The sequence below is a fragment of the Rutidosis leptorrhynchoides genome, chromosome 11, assembly GCF_046630445.1.
Source record: "Rutidosis leptorrhynchoides isolate AG116_Rl617_1_P2 chromosome 11, CSIRO_AGI_Rlap_v1, whole genome shotgun sequence".
NCBI classification, from domain to species: domain Eukaryota; kingdom Viridiplantae; phylum Streptophyta; class Magnoliopsida; order Asterales; family Asteraceae; genus Rutidosis; species Rutidosis leptorrhynchoides.
In genome coordinates this window covers 98,523,727-98,546,848 of record NC_092343.1, presented here as the reverse complement: position 1 = coordinate 98,546,848, position 23,122 = coordinate 98,523,727, and positions in this window count along the sequence as shown.

The following is a 23,122-nucleotide window of genomic DNA, read 5'->3' as shown; positions in this document are numbered from 1 at the left end:
ATTGGAGTACTTGGTCGACTAGATGACGATTCTAAAGAAAAATCAACGGCAACAATGTTGGCTAGATGTCTTGATCGAGTTACAGGTGGTGAACGTATTAAAGGTGGTGAACGTTTTGCTCGGTGCATTCACTGAATATCCTATTAGTTATAAAAATAAAAAAAAAATTATATAAGTTATCAAATTAATAGACTTTTCTGATTTTGCCCACGTTTCGAATAGCCAATAGATGCAGCAGGTAGCCAGGACCCTTTAAATCGGAAGCCCACAACTCGCTACTAACAAATCCAACTATTGCTACGAACCAGAAAATTTGGATGTCTATCAATTTAACAGCTTAAAATAATTTTTCGTCGAAATTTTGAAGAAGATAAAAATCTATGTCCTAAAAACTAGAGCGTAGAAATGAGAAAGAAAAAGCGCGTCGAGAAATAAGAGTCAAAAAACAAACGTCGAAAAACAAAAAGTCGAAAAATAAAAATAAGAAAATAAAGCGTCGAAACTTAGAATTCTAAAAACTTAAGACTAAAAGTTGCGTCTAAAGTTATTAAAGCTTAAAATGAATTCTATATCCAAAACAGCAATAACTTAAAAAGGCACTAAAATCTATTAAATACTAAAGCGATAACCGACGTCGTAAAATTCTAAAGCGTCTAAATCTTAATATAAAGAAAAAGCACTTAAGGGATTTTACGACAAAGCCTAAAAATCTAGAAATATAAAATTACTACGGCAAGATACTAAGTTTAAAACTAATTACGAACAATAAATTATAGAAGTTATGAATTAAACGATAATAAAGAGAAATACAAAATACAAAAATAAACTAAGTTGATAAAAATACAATTTTACAAAAATATTATTTTATATTATTATTTTATAAAAGAATTATTTTATATAGTTAATAAGAATATTAAAACTTAATAATACTAATTATAAATTAAAACTAAAATTTAAAAACTAATTAATTACCTAAACCCTAATTAGGGTTAACAATAATAATAATTAATAAAACTTACGCTTAATAAATGCTGTCTTAGGTTTCAGGCTTGTCAGAATACCTCATGCAGTCGCATGGGTATCAAGCATTACAGCCATGCGATCGCATGGCAATGCAGATTCAGAATGATGCAGTTTAAAAATCGACAGGTTCAGCGTATTTTTTTTCTATTTTTAACTTATAGAAAAATATACTTTAAATAAAACTTATATATATAAAAATAATACTTATTAGTTTTTTGTAACTAAAAAAACTTTTTAATTTAAACACTTAAAAAAATATAGAAATATATTTTTCTTTTTATGTTTTTATATTTTTGTTTTTAATATTTAAAACTTATGTAAATATATTTTTACAAAAATAGCATAAAAACTAAATTTTTTTATAGCTTTCTATGGCGTCCCCGGCAGCGGCGCCAAAAATACTTGATGTGTGCGAGGTGTAGTACGTAATACTATTAATTTTACTACGAAATACTATTAAATACGATACAATTTTACACAAGTTATTTATTTATTTATTGAATGGATATACCTAAACCTTGCAACAACACTTGTAGGCATTGTACCTAATCGTAGAGTAGTGTAGTTTTTAGTAAGTCCGGTTCGTTCCACAGGGAGTCAGCTAAATTTAACGCTATATTTATTTTAAACTATATTTGTATAAATATATATAAGTAATATTATTATTATTATTATTATTATTATTATTATTATTATTATTATAAAAGGGGGGTTTTACAGTTTAATGATCGATTTGTCGATTTTAAGATTTAAATCACAGTTAAAACCTAATGTAAAATATTAAATATAAAAATAACTTAATTTAAAGCGTAAAGTAAATGACGATAAATAAAAGTGCGATAAATATAAGTACGATAATTAAAAGTGCAATAATTTGAAGTACGAAAAATAAAATGACGATAAATAAAAATGCGATGAGATATAAAATAAAGGAATTATGCTTATTTAAACTTCCATAATCATGATGTTCGACGTGTTGATTTTAAATTAATACCATGGGTTAATTGTCCTTTGTCCTGGATTATTCGATATGTCCATCTGGTTTTTGTCCATAACAGTCTATCGGTCATAAATATAAAGTGCGAGTGTCCTCGTCAAATTACCCTTATACCCGAAGTCAAATATTCCAACTAATTGGGGACTTAAACTGTAATAAGGTTTTAATACATTGTTAATGATTACACCAGGTTATCAACTGTGTGCAATCCAAGGTTTTAATACTTTATTAACAATTACACCAAGTGTCCTTGTATGCAATCCACCCCTGTTTTAATGAGTCCATTGACTATTAATCCATTCCCGTGTCCGGTTAAATGAACGATTATTAGTATTTATAAATATCCCGCCCATCGTGTCCGATCGAGTGTATGTGGTTATTTATAATTACCTCAAATTGTAAATCTCTATATTAAATTAACGAACTATCATTCAGTTAAACAAATATAAAGTCCATTAATAGCCCATAGTCCAATTTTCACATGTGTCGGTCTTTTGTCCAAACCCCAATTATGGTCCAAAGCCCAATAATCCCGTCTTAATATTTAGTCCAACATCACGATTACTTCGGCTTAAATAAACATAATAATAACTTAGCTACGAGACATTAATTTAAAAAGGTTGAACATAACTTACAATGAGTATTAATCACGTAGTGTTCCACGGACAGAATTTCGACTTACAAACTTAAAAAATTCGCCACTATAACCTTATTATTATTAACTTAATATTAAAATTATAATTATAAAATATAAATATAAATATAAATATAAATATATATTGAGAGAGTGAGAGATTAGTGAATGAAGGTGTACATAAAATGTCCGAAATATGCTGCTATTTATAGATGTGGTCAGGTCATGGGTGCCATGTGATCGCATGGGAATAAGGCACCCAGGCCATGCGAACGCATGGCCTGCTTTTCATGCTCCATTTGCTTCCAAAAATGTGGGCGGCTCTTGATTTATTTATTATATAATATAATATATATAATTTTATATAATTATATATATATATATTATATTATATTCTTGTGCATAGTTGACTTGTAACTTTAGGTCCGTTGCGTCGCGCGTTGATAGTTGGTTCATGTCCAGGTTTCGGATTTTCGAACGTCCTTTCGTACGATTTAATATCTTATACTTTGCGTTTTGCGGCTTGTATTCTTGTAATTTCTAGACGTTTCTCATCAATAAATTGAACCACTTGGATTGTACTTTGTACTTTTTAACGTTTTGGTCATTTGCGTCTTCAAATCGTCGAATCTGTCTTTTGTCTTCACATTTTATTATTTAAAGGAATATCACTTGTAAATAGAACAATTGCAACTAAAAGCTTGTCTTTCTTGAAGGATAATGCTATGAAATATGTGTTCGTTTTTAGCATTATTACTTAACTTACGTACTTTTAAACCCTTTTGGGACAATTTACTGACTTATTAACTTTTGACCTAGGTTGAGGACCTTTCGGACTGACTTACTTGCTTACTTATCTCGTCGACTTTTAACGCACTTTCACTGTGAGTTATAGCATCCCTTTTTACTTCAACTATTTTTGGAACTGAAAATACATGCGCTTTTTATGTTTTACTTACTAGGCAAGAGTACTTAAACTTTATATATGTGTGGGTTATATAATGGCATAAACTTTCCCCTTAGCTCGGTAACGTTTAGTCATTAGTTTTTGAACCGGTGAATGCGAATCTTAGATATGGATCCATAGGGTTTGACATCCCCACTCAGGCTAGTCGCGCTTATAGAGACCCGACAAAATCGTCATTGACGGCGCCGTCTACTTAGGTCCCGTTACGTGGTCATAAGTCTTTAAAACAACGTTTGACCAAAATATGTCGCATTCATTTCATATGTAAAGATGTTTCAAAGTTTACAAAGTAGTACAACGACTAATACGATACAACGTTTTTAAGTACAAATGAAACCTAAGCGACACGATTTAATGTAAAGTCAAAAGACGCTCCATGTATGCACGTATACTCGACATCCAAGCAAGTATCAAAAATAGAGTGCGGAAGCATGGAACACATATCGTTCAAGGACCTGAGAAAAACATAGAAAATCTATCAATGAAAATGTTGGTGAAATCATAGGTTTAATAAGTGAGTACGTAAGTAAGTAAGTAAGTTGAACCACAAGATTTATAACGTTGAAGTAATAGTAAAATCATTCTAAAAATTGTTATCACGAGCACCCAATTATCAAGGCTTAACTAACGTTACCCCATCACATAGTTTTAGAACCTACACTTTATTCTCATAAATATATTTCATCAGAATAACGGTAGCGAACCATCCGAATGAGGGTTTGTCAAACCCATATGGCCATACAACATAAGTTCTCGCTTACACCCGGCAAGTGTAACTAATGATAATCGAATTGAGGATTTTTGTTCTAACTCGTACGTAGAATGTTTGTTTTCGTACTTGTGTTCACCTTGTAAAATGAAACGTTTATGTTTTCTCATCCCAAATGTAAGTTTAAAAGAGTAAAAGTGGGACTATGATCTCACTTTGAGTGCACGAGAATAAATATACTTCACAAGGTTAACGTGTGCAAGAACAAATACTAGTCTTGACCTAAACAATAGGTTGTATCAATAACGGTAAACACGGTTGGTCAAAGTTGTTCAATTAGTCCTATGGTTCGTTACGACTCAATTATAGAGCATGTGAATCACGTTGTCAAGCTTCATGCAAGATACACGTATAAAAGCACGTTAGAACGATTGCATAAGTGTTTGGTTAAGTTTGACTAAAAGTCAAACTTGGTAAAAGTCAAAGTCAACAGGGTCGGGTCGGGTATCCGACAATTTTTCCATGATGAGAAATCATATATAAGTATGTTGGCCAAGTTTCATGTTAACCGGAGGTGCGTAGCATAGTTAGAATTAAACGTAAATGAGACTTTTTGGACAATAGGAAAATGGCGCGCCGCACAGATTCGTGGTGCGCCGCTCCATTGCATTTGGCACTCCGCTCAGGAATCGGTGCGCCGCTCTGTATGCCTGACAGAAATTTAGGGCTGTTTTCAAGTGTTCAACTCGAACCAAACTTCATTCAAACACAATTTATGAACCGTAAACACTCAAAATACGTAAATTATATCGTTGGAAAGGTAATTTAATGAGGAATACAACTAAACACATTTCATCCACCAAATCCAACATTTACAATAACCAAATTCTCGTCGAATGATCATTTAATGCTCACCATTTAATGTTTCAAGCTCATAAATGCAATTGATGATCCGGGAACTTAACACACACATATAATACGCCGTTACGAAGGTAATTACGCATACAATACTACTAAACACTTACAAACAACATCGCGAAGCATTTAATGCATCAAAGTTACATTTAAGGCTACCAAACCTAACTAAAAATCATAAACTCATCAATCATGTTATTGGAGTCTTTCTAAGTCAACCTACATACCAAATTGAAGCTAGTGATGCTAGTAACACATTTAATACATGCACTTTTAACATCTAACAACATTTAAGTATCAGAAACTCAAGATTAAACACACCCATTTTCAAGTTCAAGCTAGTTACACTAAAACAACAAGATCGAGCATACAAATCATATATTCATGTTAGACTTGAGCCATAGACACTAATTAACACACTTTTAAGTTTAAAAGATCAAGAACAAGAAAATTTGTGTTTTTAGAAAGTTACCCAAACGAGATGAAGTTGGTATGGATTCGAAGAGGAAGATGCAAGGATTCCAAATATGTAATTTGTTTTGTAGCAAGCTTCCTAGAAATGATTTAGATGATGATTTAGTGATGAAGATGAAAATGGGATTTTGGTAGCTAGAGAGAAAAAGGGAGGTTGAAGATGAAATGAATGAGTGGTGGAAGGTGGGTTTTGACTAGTTGACCTAGTCAACAAGTTAGGCCCCTTGGCAACTTTGGTCCCTCGGGTTTAAAGCGGGTGCGTGAATTAACCAAACGAATTATTTTAAAACGCTAGAGAAAATGAGAGATATTATAATTAAATAACAAAAATATTAAGAATGCTAGCTAACGGATGATACGAATCAAGATACGAAGAGTATTATATAAAATAAAAAGACGGGCGTTAAAATAATTTAACGGAAAAATGCGGGATGTTACATTACCCACACCTTAAAAGAAATTTTGTCCCGAAATTTAGTTGGAAGTAGTAGTCGATGTCTCTTCCTCGAGACCTCGCGTTGTCAATTCTACAAATAAGTGAAGCTACTTCCTTGGGCATTCCGACAAACTTTGAGAGTCGGGATTTTACGTTGTCTTAAGGTTTGGTTTTACGATCCATAATTTCAATCGGTTCTCCTATGAAGTGGAGTTTGTCATCAATAGTAAGCTCATCTAAAAGAGAAACAAGTTCCTGTTCTGCAGGACACTTCTCTAAGTTTGATATCTGGAATGTAGGAAAAACGGACACTTAATTGAGTCGGAAGATCTAAACTGTATGTAGCGGGTCCAATACGCCCTAAGCTTTCAAAAGGATCAATATTACGCGGATTTAGCTTTCTACATTTCCCGGAACGGATTACACCTTTCCAAGGTGCGACTCTTAACATTTCACGATTACCCACTTGGGATTTGAGAGGTTTACGTCTAACATCGTCATAGCTCTTTGTCGACTACGGCCCTTCTTGAGCCTTTCTTGGGTTTGAACGGTATTAATGGTTATTTCATGAATGAGTTCGAGTCCGGTGATTTGCTAGTCGCCTACTTCGGCCCAACAATTAGGAGAACGACATTTGCGGCCATATAAGTTTCGAAAGGTGCGGCGCTAATACTCGAGTGATAACTATTGTTGTAAGAGAATTTGGCTAAAGGCAAATACTTTTCCCAAGTACGTTTGAAATTGATAACACAAACTCGTATTATGGCTTCCAAGGTTTGAATCGTATGTTCACTTGATCTGTCGGTTTGGGTGATACGCGGTACTCATGTCTAAACGTGTTCCCAAGGCTTCTTGTAAATCTAGAAGTGAAACGAGCATCTCGATCCGAGATAATTGACGATGGCACACCGTGTTGGAATAGAATTTCTTCGACGAATGGTTGTGCAAGCTTTTCCCACCCCGTCGGTTTCTGAATACATTAGATAAAATTATTCCCCCTTCGTGGTGAATACTGGTATAGTGTGTAGGGTCTCTCTCCATTGAAAGATTTAATGATAAGTTTCCTTATACGGAAGTATGAGTGTAATGTTAGGAGGAGTTTTCATTTAGATACAGTCGCATCGCGCACTTTGTGGTCAAATGTTGAGACTTGGTGGAGACGAGATAGTACACATAGTTATATATGTTTTGGAATTGAATAGTAGTTGGCCATTTATCAGAAGCATAAGAACGATGAGTCAATGAAGAAAGAGGCATCCCTGGATTGTGTGTTGTCTTGGGTCCCAGTAATATCAGACGGCAACAGTGAAGTAACAGAGTTATGTGATGTGGTACATGGCGATGAGAAGGTAGATCGAGCCCCATAATTAAGTATCTAAATTCTTCTAGCAAAATAATGAATTTCAGTCTCTTTGATCTCGAGTCGAGAGAGAAGGTCTTTCAGGTGTTCACTTAGAAATATTTTCATATTTGAGTTCCATTTTGTGCTACACGAATCTGGCTAGCGAGGTTGGTAGATAATCACGTTCAAGGTTCGGACACGGAGAGGTAATTCTGTCCTTTTGGCTCAAGGCATCGGCTACAACATTTGTCTTGCCCGGATGGTAACGAAGTTCACAATCTTAAACATTTAATGTTTCAGTCCACCATCATTGTCTCATGTTGAGTTGTTTTTGATCGAAAACGTGTTGGAGGCTTTTTGGTGGTTGGTGAGGATGGTACCTTTGGTCCCACAAAGATAGTGTCTCTACATCTTAAGTGCAAAGACATCAGTTCTTAATTCAAGTTCGTGTGTCAAATAGTTTCGTTTGTGAGATTTCAGTTGTCGAGGAGAGTAGGCAATAACTTCCCTTCGTGGTATTAACACACACCCAAAACCTTGTTTGGAGGCGTCACAACATGCAACAAACTCATCAGTGCCTTCGGGAAGAGATAAGATAGGTGTGGTGGTTAACTTCTTCTTAAAGATGCGAAATGTCAATTTCTGTTCGATGGACCAAACGAATTTCCTTCACTTCGTGAGTTAACGAGGTTGAAGTACAGGTAATACGGAAAAAGTCAGAAATGAATCTTCGGTAATAACCGGCGAGATCCACAAATTTACGAATATGAGTCGGAGTCGTGGGGGTTTCCCAATTATGTATGGCTTTGATTTCTGCGGGATCGACTTTAATACCTTGACTACTAATAACATGGTCTAAAATTTGGACTTCGTTAACCAAAATTCACACTTGGAGAATTTGGCATGGAGTTGTTCCTTCTCTAGAGTTAGAGCGTAAGACGGAGATGTTGTTCGTTTTCTTCCTCGCTTGAATAGTTTAAGACATCATCTATGAATATGATAACAGATTGGAGGTCGATTTTTAAATATACACGAGATCCCTGTAATTGATCAAGAGGTTATTGATACGAGGAAAAGGATGTCGGTTCTTAACCGGAAATTTATTTAGTTCAAGATAATCGATACACATGTAGGAAGTCATTTTCTTTTTAACGGATAGGATTGGAGCTCCTTAGTTCTATAGTTATCAAGTCAAATTCAAACTCTTTACCTAATAAGTTTAACGTATATCCCCGATAAAATTTGTCGGCACGTAATAGTGTTCCGTTGGTCACTTGAATAGTATGAGTGGTATTTAGGGGGAGTGGTGAAACACAAAAGGCATGAGTCAAAGCCTTGGATACAAAACTCTTATCGGCACCCGAATCGAATAAACAAGAAACATAAGAGTTGTTGAGGAGAAACGTACCCGTGACTAGTTCATTGTCATCTCGGGAACCCTTGGTGTCGATATTGAGAGCTCGGTCGCGTGCATTAGGGTTGGATTTCTTCTTTGGGCACGCATTCTTAAAATGACTCGGTTGGCCACATTCGAAACAAACACCCGTTCAGTGTGCATTGGGCACCTTTGGAGCGACGGGGGCGGTACTTTTACAATATTTGGCCAATCGGCCACTTCTTCGACACTTGCTGCAAAAAGGTTTGCCACACTCACCAAAGTGATGCTTGTGGCACTTGTCACAAAAAGGTAGATTTTCGGCATAACCCTTCTTGCCGTCGGAGGTGAAAGGCTTCTTGGTGAAGTTGTTGTTGTAGTTGCTTGATGGGGAGGCTTCCCATTTTCTTTTGTTGCCACCCGATTGATCCTCGACCGTTGGTGCCGGCGCTTCAATTTCATCCATCGTTTCTATAAATTTGCGGGCCATCGTTAAAGCCTCTTGTAGGTTAGCAGGTTTGGATGACATTACCCCGTGTCGAATGCTCTTAGGGAGGCCATCTATGTAAAGTTCAACTCTTAGGGACTCGGGAGTCATGAGGTTTGGACACATTAAGGCTAGTTCGGCAAATCGTTGATTGTAAGCTTCGAGGTCATTCCGGACCGTTTTTAAATTTCTTAGTCCCTGTTCGCGCCTGCGACTCTCTTCGCGTGGGAAGTATTCGGTGATCATTCTTTCTCTTAATTCGGTCCAAGAGAGTGTGTGGGCTTCATCGGTACCCACAGATTGTACATACGTGTTCCACCATGAGAGAGCAATACCGACGAGAGTGAGGGTGGAAAACTTGACCTTATCTTGGTCCCGACAACTGCTTATGCTAAAAACGGCTTCTGTTTGTTCAAACCATCGGGTGAGAGCAACCAGTCCCCCGGTTCCATTGAAAGTGGGAGGTTTGCACCCCATGAAGTTCTTGTAGGAGCACCCCTCGTTTGAATTATTGGCTCCACAGTTAGTGTTGTTGTTATTGTTATTGGAGGAGTGACCGGCCATGGCCGCATCTACGACGGTGGCTATCATTCGTTGAAGAGCTCGTTCGAGAGTTTCGGGAGGAGTGTTGTGTTGACCTCGGTGAGCCATTGTTCCTTGAAAACGTAAGAATATCATTGATTAGTATTCTCAATAATACTAATTGTGATATGGAATAAAGATAGAAAGAAAATTTTTCCCTGACTCGCCCTAAATTCTTTATGTTATAATGTCGGAACGTCCATATGAGTCACCGTAATATAATCCCAGCAATTATATTACCCTAATTCATATGTGCATTCGACATTATCTCATAAGGTCAAGATGGCGTGTCAATCAAATTAAACAATGTGAGATTAAGATGAAATAAGAGTTAGATACGAATAGGAGAGTTCAAGTATAAATGCACAAGCATTCAAGCAAGTCCTACTTCAAGTCTATATGCCGGTTGTAGTCTAGACTCACTAATGTACCCTATGACTCGGGGTTGACACCAATGAACTCTAAATCCCTACAACCAAAGCTCTGATACCATCTGTAGCGACTCGACAAAATCATCATTGACGGCGCCATCTACTTAGGTCCCGTTACGTGGTCATAAGTCTTTAAAACAACGTTTGACCAAAATATGTCGCATTCATTTCATATGTAAAGATGTTTCAAAGTTTACAAAGTAGTTCAACGACTAATACGATACAACGTTTTTAAGTACAAATGAAACCTATGCGACACGATTTAATGTAAAGTCAAAAGACGCTCCATGTATGCAAGTATACTCGACATCTAAGCAAGTATCAAAAATAGAGTGCGGAAGCATGTAACACATATCGTTCAAGGACCTGAGAAAAACATAGAAAATCTGTCAATGAAAACGTTGGTGAAATCATAGGTTTAGTAATTTAGTACGTAAGTAAGTAAGTAAGTTGAACCACAAGATTTATAACGTTGAAGTAATAGTAAAATCATTCTAAAAATTGTTATCATGAGCACCCAATTATCAAGGCTTAACTAACGTTACCCCATCACATAGTGTTAGAACCTACACTTTATTCTCGAAAATATATTTCATCTGAATAATGGTAGCGAACCGTCCGAATGAGGGTTTGTCAAACCCATATGACCATACAACATAAGTTCTCGCTTACACCCGGCAAGTGAACTAATGATAATCGAATTGAGGATTTTTGTTCTAACTCGTACGTAGAATGTTTGTTTTCGTACTTGTGTTCACCTTGTAAAATGAAACGTTTATGTTTTCTCATCTCAAATGTAAGTTTAAAAGAGTAAAAGTGAGACTATGATCTCACCATGAGTGCACGAGAATAAATATACTTCACAAGGTTAACGTGTGCAAGAACAAATGCAAGTCTTGACCTAAAATAATAGATTATATCAATAACGGTAAACACAGTTGGTCAAAGTTGTTCAATTAGTCCTATGGCTCGTTACGACTCAATTATATAGCATGTGAATCACGTTGTCAAGCTTCATGCAAGATACAAGTATAAAAGCACGTTAGAACGATTGCATAAGTGTTTGTTTAACTTTGACTAAAAGTCAAACTTGGTCAAAGTCTAAGTCAACGGGGTCGGGTCGGGTATCCAACAATTTTTCCATGATGAGAAATCATATATAAGCATGTTGGCCAAGTTTCATGTAAACCGGAGGTGCGTAGCATAGTTAGAATTAAACGTAAATGTGACTTTTTGGACAACAGGCAAATGGCGCGCCGCTCAGATTCGTGGCGCGCCGCTCTATTTCAAGGCAAAGCCTCGGCACCAATTTGTAGGCATTCGGCGCTCCACTCAGGAATCGGCGCGCCGCTCCGTATGCCTGACAGAAATTTTGGGTTGTTTTCAAGTGTTCAACTCGAACCAAACTTCATTCAAACACAATTCATGAACCGTAAACACTCAAAACACTTATCTTATATCGTTGGAAAGGTAATTTAATGAGGAATACAACTAAACACATTTCATCCACCAAATCTAACATCTACAATAACCAAATTCTCGTCGAATGATCATTTAATGCTCACCTTTTAATGTTTCAAGCTCATAAATGCAATTGATGATCCGGGAACTTAACACACAAATATAATATGCCGTTTCGTAGGTAATTATGCATACAATACTACTAAACACTTACAAACAACATCGGAAAGCATTTAATGCATCAAAAGTTACATTTAAGGCTACTACACCCTAACCAAAAATCATAAACTCATCAATCATGTTATTGGAGTCTTTCTAAGTCAACCTGCATACCAAATTGAAGCTAGTGATGCTAGTAACACATTTAATACATGCACTTTTAATATCTAACAACATTTAAGCATCCAAAACTCAAGATTAAACACACCCATTTTCAAGTTCAAGCTAGTTACACTAAAACAACAAGATCGAGCATACAAATCATATATTCATGTTAGACTTGAGCCATAGACACTAATTAACACACTTTTAAGTTTAAAAGATCAAGAACAAGAAAATTTGTGTTTTTAGAAAGTTACCCAAACGAGATGAAGTTGGTATGGATTCGAAGAGGAAGATGCAAGGATTCCGAATATGTAATTTGTTTTGTAGCAAGCTTCCTAGAAATGATTTAGATGATGATTTAGTGATGAAGATGAAAATGGGGTTTTGGTAGCTAGAGAGAAAAAGGGAGGTTGAAGATGAAATGAATGAGTGGTGGAAGGTGGGGTTTGACTAGTTGACCTAGTCAGCTAGTTAGGCCCCTTGGCAACTTTGGTCCCTCGGGTTTAAAGCGGTTGCGTGAATTAACCAAACGAATTATTTTAAAACGCTAGAGTAAATGAGAGATGTTATAATTAAATAACAAAAATATTAAGAACGCTAGCTAACGGAGGATACGAATCTAGATACGAAGAGTATTATATAAAATAAAAAGATGGGCGTTAAAATAATTTAACGGAAAAATGCGGGATGTTACAGCGCTAGCATTTAACGGGTGTTTAATACTTCATAGACTTACGCACTCGCCAAGTGTACTTTTAGGGGGTGATATTACGTTAAGTTAGTTACCAAGTGCCCACGGTTAAGCATATACTTTTCATACTGTTTTGAAATACGAAATCTCGTGGCCTACCTTACATTACTGTTACAATTAAACTATAGCTCATCAACATTCGTGTTGACTTTTAAGCATGTTATTTCTCAGGTGCTTAGACGTTTGATGCTTCCGCTGTATTAGTCTCGCTGTTAGACTTGCTGTGTAGACTCCCGCTGCTTTTATTTAGAGATGTCTCTGCATGAAACTTTTACTTTGCATTCACGAACTATGCTACTTTTGACAATGAAATTGTAATGACCTATGAGTCTCGTACTTATGTTATTGCTTTCTATTTGTAGAAGCACACTATCGTTTGTAAAACATTTGACGTCGGTAAAGACGTTACCCCTTTTTATGAATGCAAACTTATTTTAAAACAGCATATAGTGTTTGACCTTGTAATGATCCTGTTGTTGATGATCCGTACACGGTAATTTTGTACGGGGCGTCACATTTGGTATCAGAGCATTGGTTGTAGGGAATTAGTTTGCATTAGTGAGTCTAGACCGAGCCAAGTAGGATTCACTAATAGGACTAATCTACAACTTGCTTGTTTACCTGTTTCTGCTGAACTTACTGCATGCTACTGCTTACCCTTACTACTATGAGTACTTGATGTATGCTACTGCTTATTCTCGCTACTGTACGCTACTATCTGCTTTCGATTGCATGATACTTTGGTAGGATTTTGTTAATATTGCCATGCTATGTACTGCTAGGATGTTGTAGTGCCTAATTACGTGCTTGCTATATGTCTTACTGATATGGAAAAAGTTATTTTTCCTTGTTCAGATGTCGGACATGCCGCCCATGACCTTTGACTTCGAGAGTGACTCAGATACGTCTGCTACCTTGCCTACGATTGTTGTTGATTCACCACTACCCTCCGGCGACTCCGGTGATTCTTAATCCGGAGATAGCAGATACGCGCTTGACCTAATGGACGTCTCGAACGGAGACGAGGATCCAGAGGAGATTCCAGCTCCACCCAGCCCTGGACTTCCAGGAGCACGGCACCATTCCGGTGATGCTGTGATTCTTGGGGGAAACGAAGACGGTCCTTTCCGTAATGAGCATAGACATTGGGCTAAACGCATCACTAACGGACGTGTTGTACCGATTCCACCAGGCAGATATCGACTTATGACCACCTGCCAGATGCTTTCTCCCACCCGCGATGATCCTGCATTACCTTCTGACGATTCAGACGGTTCATCATCCAACGACTCCAGCGAGGAGGATCCCGAGGAGGATTCTGAGGAGGACCCTGAGGAGGAGCCCGTGCACCTCTACCCTGCCGAAGAAGCAGTATCGTTTCGATGGTATAGTTATTCCAGGGGTTAACGGAGGTAGACCATTCGTGGACGCACGTGGACAGTTGGTTAGGGTTACCGCCCGTAAGCGGGTAGTGAAGTATCCTGCTGATCCATTCGTGCGTAAGGCTGCTCGTTATGCGCCTTCTACTTCTGGCACTGCACCGCCTGTACCACCGGCCCCACCAGCATCTCCTACCATCGAGGAGCTGACGAGGGAAGTGCATACTCTCCGTGCTCGGGTAACTGAGCTCGAGGACCAGATGACCCACCTGATGGACATCATTTACCCACCTTCGCCCTAGGACTATTGTATTAGATTTCATTATGTAATCCCTTTGGTAGTCTCTTGTTTTATTCATGTATTGTACGAACCTTATGGAGATGTATGCAACTTTATTATTAGTGAATGGAACTTAATGCTGTTTAATTATTGTACGATGTTTATTTAAGTTATTGCATGTTGGCTTTTGTGCTATCTGCTGCTGTTTGCCCTGCTTAGTTAACGTGTATTGTGCTGTTTCCATGTTGGTTACCATATACTATAATATTATGACTTATTGAATGCTGGATTTTGACTTAAGTCGAAATTTTGATTAGAAGAGCAATAACAAACAGAAGAATTCCAAGGGAAATGCCCACAGCAGCACAGATTGAGGAAATGATAACTGCTCGAGTAGCCGCAGCAATGGCGAATGTCAACCCCCAAGCTCCACCGACTAACCAGAACATTCATAACGGGTGTACCTATAAGGAATTCCAGAGCTGCAAGCCCCACAATTTCAGTGGTACTGAGGGGCCGGTTGTATTCACGAGGTGGTTTGAGAAGTTGGAAGCTGTATTCCGCATAAGTAACTGCTCAGAAGGAAACAAAACTAAGTACGCCTCCTGCACGTTGTCGGACGGTGCTTTAACCTGGTGGAACACACTTGCCCAGGCTAAGGGAATTGACAAGGCTTATGCTACACCATGGGAGGAGTTTAAAAGTGCTATGATCGAGGAGTACTGCCCCAGAACCAAAATTTAGAAGATGAAAGCGCAGTTTTGGGAACTGAAAGTTGTAGGGACTGATCTTGATGGCTATAACCGTAGGTACTTGGAGTTAGCTTTGATGTGCCCCACGATGGTTACCCCTGAATTTAAGTGAATGGAACGGTACTTGTGTGGACTTCCCAAGACCATTCAGGGAAATGTTACCTCTTCGAAACCAGCAGATGTCCCAGAATCTATACGCATGGCGCACACCCTGATGAACCAGATCATCTGCAAGGAACCAGAGAAAGCGAAATCAGAATCGGGAGTTATTAATGAGAAGCGTAAGTGGGAAGGCAACGAACCCTAACTAAGAGGCATGAGAGTTTCAAGGGAAACAACGACTGAAGGAACCCCAACCCGAACCCCAGCTCGAACCCTAACTACAAGGGTAGTCTCTCGCAGTGCAAGAGATGCTATAAGCATCATACTGGGTACTGCAACGTGGTATGTGAAAAGTGTAAGAGGACTGGGCACTTTGGCAAAGATTGCAAAATCACCACCCCAGCTGTGAAGACAAACCCTACTGGACCAAGAAAGTGTTTTGAGTGCGGTCAATGTAGTGACCCGAACTTTTCCATGTTTATATATATTAATTGAGATTGATATTTACATGATTAAATGTTTCCAACATGTTAAGCAATCAAACTTGTTAAGACTTGATTAATTGAAATATGTTTCATATAGACAATTGACCACCCAAGTTGACCGGTGATGCACGAACGTTAAAACTTGTAAAAACTATATGATGACATATATATGGATATATATATAGTTAACATGATACTATGATAAGTAAACATATCATTAAGTATATTAACAATGAACTACATATGTAAAAACAAGACTACTAACTTAATGATTTTTAAACGAGACATATATGTAACGATTATCGTTGTAAAGACATTTAATGATATTCATACATGATAATATCATGATAATATAATAATTTAAAATCTCATTTGATATTATAAACATTGGGTTAACAACATTTAACAAGATCGTTAACCTAAAGGTTTCAAAACAACACTTACATGTAACGACTAACGATGACTTAACGACTCAGTTAAAATGTATATACATGTAGTGTTTTAATATGTATTTATACACTTTTGAAAGACTTCAATACACTTATCAAAATACTTCTACTTAACAAAAATGCTTACAATTACATCCTCGTTCAGTTTCATCAACAATTCTACTCGTATGCACCCGTATTCGTACTCGTACAATACACAGCTTTTAGATGTATGTACTATTGATATATACACTCCAATGATCAGCTCTTAGCAGCCCATGTGAGTCACCTAACACATGTGGGAACCATCATTTGGCAACTAGCATGAAATATCTCATAAAATTACAAAAATATGAGTAATCATTCATGACTTATTTACATGAAAACAAAATTACATATCCTTTATATCTAATCCATACACCAACGACCAAAAACACCTACAAACACTTTCATTCTTCAATTTTCTTCATCTAATTGATCTCTCTCAAGTTCTATCTTCGAGTTCTAAGTGTTCTTCATTTATTCTACAAGTTCTAGTTACATAAAATCAAGAATACTTTCAAGTTTGCTAGCTCACTTCCAATCTTGTAAGGTGATCATCCAACCTCAAGAAATCTTTGTTTCTTACAGTAGGTTATCATTCTAATACAAGGTAATAATCATATTCAAACTTTGGTTCAATTTCTATAACTATAACAATCTTATTTCAAGTGATGATCTTACTTGAACTTGTTTTCGTGTCATGATTCTGCTTCAAGAACTTCGAGCCATCCAAGGATCCGTTGAAGTTAGATCCATTTTTCTCTTTTCCAGTAGGTTTATCCAAGGAACTTAAGATAGTAATGATGTTCATAACATCATTCAATTCATACATATAAAGCTATCTTTTTCGAAGGTTTAAACTTGTAATCACTAGAACATAGTTTAGTTAATTCTAAACTTGTTCGCAAACAAAAGTTAATCCTTCTAACTTGACTTTTAAAATCAACTAAACACATTTTCTATATCTATATGATATGCTAACTTAATGATTTAAAACCTGGAAACACGAAAAACACCGTAAAACCGGATTTATGCCGTGGTAGTAACACCGCGGGCTGTTTTGGGTTAGTTAATTAAAAACTATGATAAACTTTGATTTAAAAGTTGTTATTCTGAGAAAATGATTTTTATTATGAACATGAAACTATATCCAAAAATTATGGTTAAACTCAAAGTGGAAGTATGTTTTCTAAAATGGTCATCTAGACGTCGTTCTTTCGACTGAAATGACTACCTTTACAAAAACGACTTGTAAATTATTTTTCCGACTATAAACCTATACTTTTTCTATTTAGATTCATAAAATAGAGTTCAATATGAAACCATAGCAATTTGATTCACTCAAAACGGATTTAAAATGAAGAAGTTATGGGTAAAACAAGATTGGATAATTTTTCTCATTTTAGCTACGTGAAAATTGGTAACAAATCTATTCCAACCATAACTTAATCAACTTGTATTGTATATTATGTAATCTTGAGATACCATAGACACGTATACAATGTTTCGACCTATCATGTCGACGCATCTATATATATTTCGGAACAACCATAGACACTCTATATGTGAATGTTGGAGTTAGCTATACAGGGTTGAGGTTGATTCCAAAATATATATAGTTTGAGTTGTGATCAATACTGAGATACGTATACACTGGGTCGTGGATTGATTCAAGATAATATTTATCGATTTATTTCTGTACATCTAACTGTGGACAACTAGTTGTAGGTTACTAACGAGGACAGCTGACTTAATAAACTTAAAACATCGAAATATATTAAAAGTGTTGTAAATATATTTTGAACATACTTTAATATACATGTATATATTGTTATAGGTTCGTGAATCAACAGTGGCCAAGTCTTACTTCTCGACGAAGTAAAAATCTGTGAAAGTGAGTTATAGTCCCACTTTTAAAATCTAATATTTTTGGGATGAGAATACATGCAGGTTTTATAAATGATTTACAAAATAGACACAAGTACGTGAAACTACATTCTATGGTTGAATTATCGAAATCGAATATGCCCCTTTTTATTAAGTCTGGTAATCTAAGAATTAGGGAACAGACACCCTAATTGACGCGAATCCTAAAGATAGATCTATTGGGCCTAACAAACCCCATCCAAAGTACCGGATGCTTTAGTACTTCGAAATTTATATCATATCCGAAGGGTGTCCCGGAATGATGGGGATATTCTTATATATGCATCTTGTTAATGTCGGTTACCAGGTGTTCACCATATGAATGATTTTTATCTCTATGTATGGGATGTGTATTGAAATATGAAATCTTGTGGTCTATTATTATGATTTGATATATATAGGTTAAACCTATAACTCACCAACATTTTTGTTGACGTTTTAAGCATGTTTATTCTCAGGTGATTATTAAGAGCTTCCGCTGTCGCATACTTAAATAAGGACGAGATTTGGAGTCCATGCTTGTATGATATTGTGTAAAAACTGCATTCAAGAAACTTATTTTTTTGTAACATATTTGTATTGTAAACCATTATGTAATGGTCGTGTGTAAACAGGATATTTTAGATTATCATTATTTGATAATCTACGTAAAGCTTTTTAAACCTTTATTGATGAAATAAAGGTTATGGTTTGTTTTAAAATGAATGCAGTCTTTGAAAAACGTCTCATATAGAGGTCAAAACCTCGCAACGAAATCAATTAATATGGAACGTTTTTAATCAATAAGAACGGGACATTTCAGTCAACAGGGCCACTTCAAGAATGAATACCCGAACAAGAAGAAGGATGGCGGGCCGGCACATGGAAGGGTTTTCAACATGAACGCCATGGATGCATGTGAGGATCCTGACTTGGTCACAGGTGCATTCACTATTAATAAACTATTAGCTTATGTCTTGTTTGATACTGGTGTCGATAGGAGTTACGTAGATAGACACTTTTGCTCTAAGATAGATTGGTCGTTAGTACCTTTGAATGAGAGTATGCTTGTTGAAGTAGCCAATGAAAAACTTGAGAAAGTTGACCAAATTAGTCGAGGAGACATTATAAACTTAGCTGGAGTGGAATTTGAGATAGATTTGATACCCATTAAGTTGGGAAGCTTTGATGTAATAGTTGGCATGGACTGGTTGTCCAAAGTACAAGCAGAAGTCGTCTGTGGAGAAAAGATTATTCGTATACCACGCAAAGACGGTGTGCCATTAATTGTATACGGAGAGAGATGTAGCCCAAAGTTGAACCTTATTAGCTGCATGAAGGCACAAAAGATTATGAAAAAGGGACGTTTTGCTGTTCTGGCGCACGTAAAGAATTTGGAAACGGAGGAGAAAAGCGTAGATGAGGTACGAATTGTGAACGAATTTCCCAACGTCTTTCCAGAAGAACTGCCAGGATTACCCCCACCGAGATCAGTAGAGTTTCAGATTGACCTAGTACCAGGAGCCGCACCTGTAGCTCATGCACCTTATCGACTCGCACCTTTCGAAATGCAAGAGTTGCAGAGTCAACTACAAGAACTACTAGACCGTGGATTCATCCAACCAAGCTCTTTGCCTTGGGGCGCACCTGTTTTGTTTGTAAAGAAGAAGGACGGATCTTTTCGCATGTGTATTGACTACCGTGAACTCAACAAATTGACGATCAAGAATCGGTATCCCCTTCCCAGAATTGACGATCTTTTTGATCAGCTGCAAGGATCAAGTGTTTACTCTAAGATCGATTTGCGATCCGGTTATCACCAGCTGAGGGTGAACGAGAGCTATGTACTTAAGACTGAGTTCCGAACTCGCTATGGTCATTATGAGTTTCTCGTGATGCCATTCAATTTAACTAACGCACCTACTGTGTTTATGGGTCTCATGAACCGTGTATACAAGCCGTACCTAGACAAATTATTTATCGTCTTCATAGATGATATCCTCATCTACTCCAAAAGTGAAGCAGAACATGAGCAACATCTCCGACTCGTACTGGAACTCTTGAGACAAGAACAACTTTATGCCAAATTCTCTAAGTGTGAGTTTTGGTTGAAGGAAGTTTAATTTCTTGGCCATGTCGTAAGTGATCAAGGTATCAAAGTCGATCCCATAAAGATCAAAGCCATCAGCAAGTGGGAAACCCCCACTACTCCTACTCATATTCGCCAATTTTTAGGTCTCGCCAGTTACTATCGAAGGTTCATTGAAAGTTTCTCTCTGATTGCACGTCCATTGACCGCATTGACTCACAAAGGGAAGAAATTCGTTTGGGCAGCCGAACAAGAGTCGGCATTCCAAACCCTGAAGCAGAAGTTAACCACCGCACCTATCTTGTCCCTTCCCGAAGGTAGTGACAACTTCGTTGTGTATTGCGATCCCTCGAAAAATGGTTTCGGGTGTGTATTGATGCAACGGACGAAGGTCATTACTTACGCCTCTCTACAACTAAAGATTCACGAGTGAAATTACACAACGCACGATCTCGAGCTTGGAGCCGTTGTCTTTGCACTAAAACTATGGAGACACTATCTTTATGGAACAAAGAGTACCATCTTCACCGACCATAAAAGCCTCCAGCACATCTTTGATCAGAAGCAACTGAACATGAGACAGCGACGATGGATCGAGACGCTGAACGACTATGATTGTGAACTTCGTTACCATCCTGGCAAGGCAAATGTTGTAGTCGATGCTTTGAGCCGAAAGGAAAGAATGGTACCTCTTCGTGTCCGAGCCTTAAACATCACCATCCATTCGAATCTCAATAGCCAAATCCGAGTAGCCCAAGATGAGGCTCTCAAAGAGGAGAATATTTATCATGAACATTTGAACATTCTCGTTTCTCGATTTGAGGTCAAGGAGACTGGACTCCGGTACTTTGCCGGAAGAATCTGGGTGCCTAGTTATGGGGATTTACGAAGCCTCATTCTAGACGAAGCCCACAAGTCAAGATATTCGATTCATCCAAGAGCCGGTAAGATGTACCACGATCTCAAGGAGGAGTATTAGTGACCTAATCTCAAGAAGGATGTTGCTACTTATGTTGGGAAGTATTTAACTTGCTCGAAAGTTAAGGCCGAACATCAAAGGCCATCTGGATTACTTCAGCAACCAGAAATCCCGCAATGGAAGTAGGAAAGGATAACAATGGACTTCATTACGAAACTACCAAAGATGGTGGGAGGATACGATACCATATATATATATATATATATATATATATATGGGTTATTATTGACCGTCTTACCAAATCTGCACACTTCTTAGCCATGAAAGAAACTGATACGATGGAAAAACTCGCTCAGCTATACATAAAGGAAATTATATCTCGTCATGGTGTGCCCTTATCGATTATCTCATATCGCGATACCTGTTTCGCTTCTAGATTTTGAAGTTCTATGCAAGAAGCCTTGGGGACTCGTCTCGACATGAGCACTGTGTATCACCCGCAAACTAATGGACAAAGCGAGCGAACGATTCAAACTTTGGAGGACATGTTGCGTGCTTGTGTTATTGATTTCGGAAAAGCTTGGGGAAAGCATTTACCGCTAGCCGAATTATCTTACAACAACAGTTATCATTCGAGCATTAATGCCGCACCTTTCAAAGCGTTGTATGACCGCAAATGCCGTTCTCCTATTTGTTGGGCCGAAGTGGGTGAGAAGCAAATCACCAGACTCGAACTCGTTCATGAAACAACTGAGAATATTGTTCAAATTCAAGCGAGGCTCAAGACAGCCCGTGATCGTCAAAAGAGTTATGCCGACCTTAAACGAAAGGACTTCGAATTCAAAGTGGGTGATTGCGTAATGTTGAAATTCGCACCTTGGAAAGGTGTAATCGGTTTTGAAAAGTGTGGAAGTTAAACCCGCGATACATCGGTCCTATTGAAATCTTGGAGCGTGTTGGACCCGTTGCTTACCGTTTGGATCTTCCGACTCAATTGACCTCCGTTCATCCTACATTTCACGTATCGAATCTGAAGAAGTGTCTCGCTGAACCAGAACTTGTCATACCACTAGAAGAACTTATGATTGATGATAAACTCCACTTCGTGGAAGAACCCATTGAAAATATGGACCGTGAGGTCAAGACCTTGAAACGTAACAAGATTCTGATAGTCCGAGTCCAATGGAATGCAAAACGAGGACCTGAGTTTACCTGGGAACGAGAGGATCAAATGATGCAGAAGTATCATCACCTTTTCTCGACTCCACCATCTACCTCAGCTTAAATTTCGGGATGAAATTTTCTTTAACAGGTGGGTAATGTAACGACCCGACTTTTTCGACTCTTAATTATATTTATTTCTTTCACGAAACTGCGTATTTGTGCGTACTGTGTTAGATTATATTCTGGGATCATAAATTATATTAATTACTTGCGTTAATGCCTTACAACGTGTTTTTAAGTACTTAGTTACTTAACGTGATCCTTGATTTCATTTACGACCGTTAGTGTCACTTATTGATTAAAACGAGCTACGAACTTAGTACACGTTAAACTTTTGCCATAATTGGGATATTATGGCTACATAAACGTAATTGTTACTTATTAATGACAATTACTTGGTTTTATGGTTCCTTAATTATGCTTAAGTGTTTACTAAGGCTTACTAGTTACCTTAATGGACTTAACACCTTAATGGACTTCCATGGCCCAACCTACTCAACTTAGTGGACCAATTAATGGGTTAATTAGGCAATGTAATTAATAATTAAGTCCATGAAATAATGAGACAAGTATTATGCATGCTTATGTACTAATACTTATCCTTTGTTG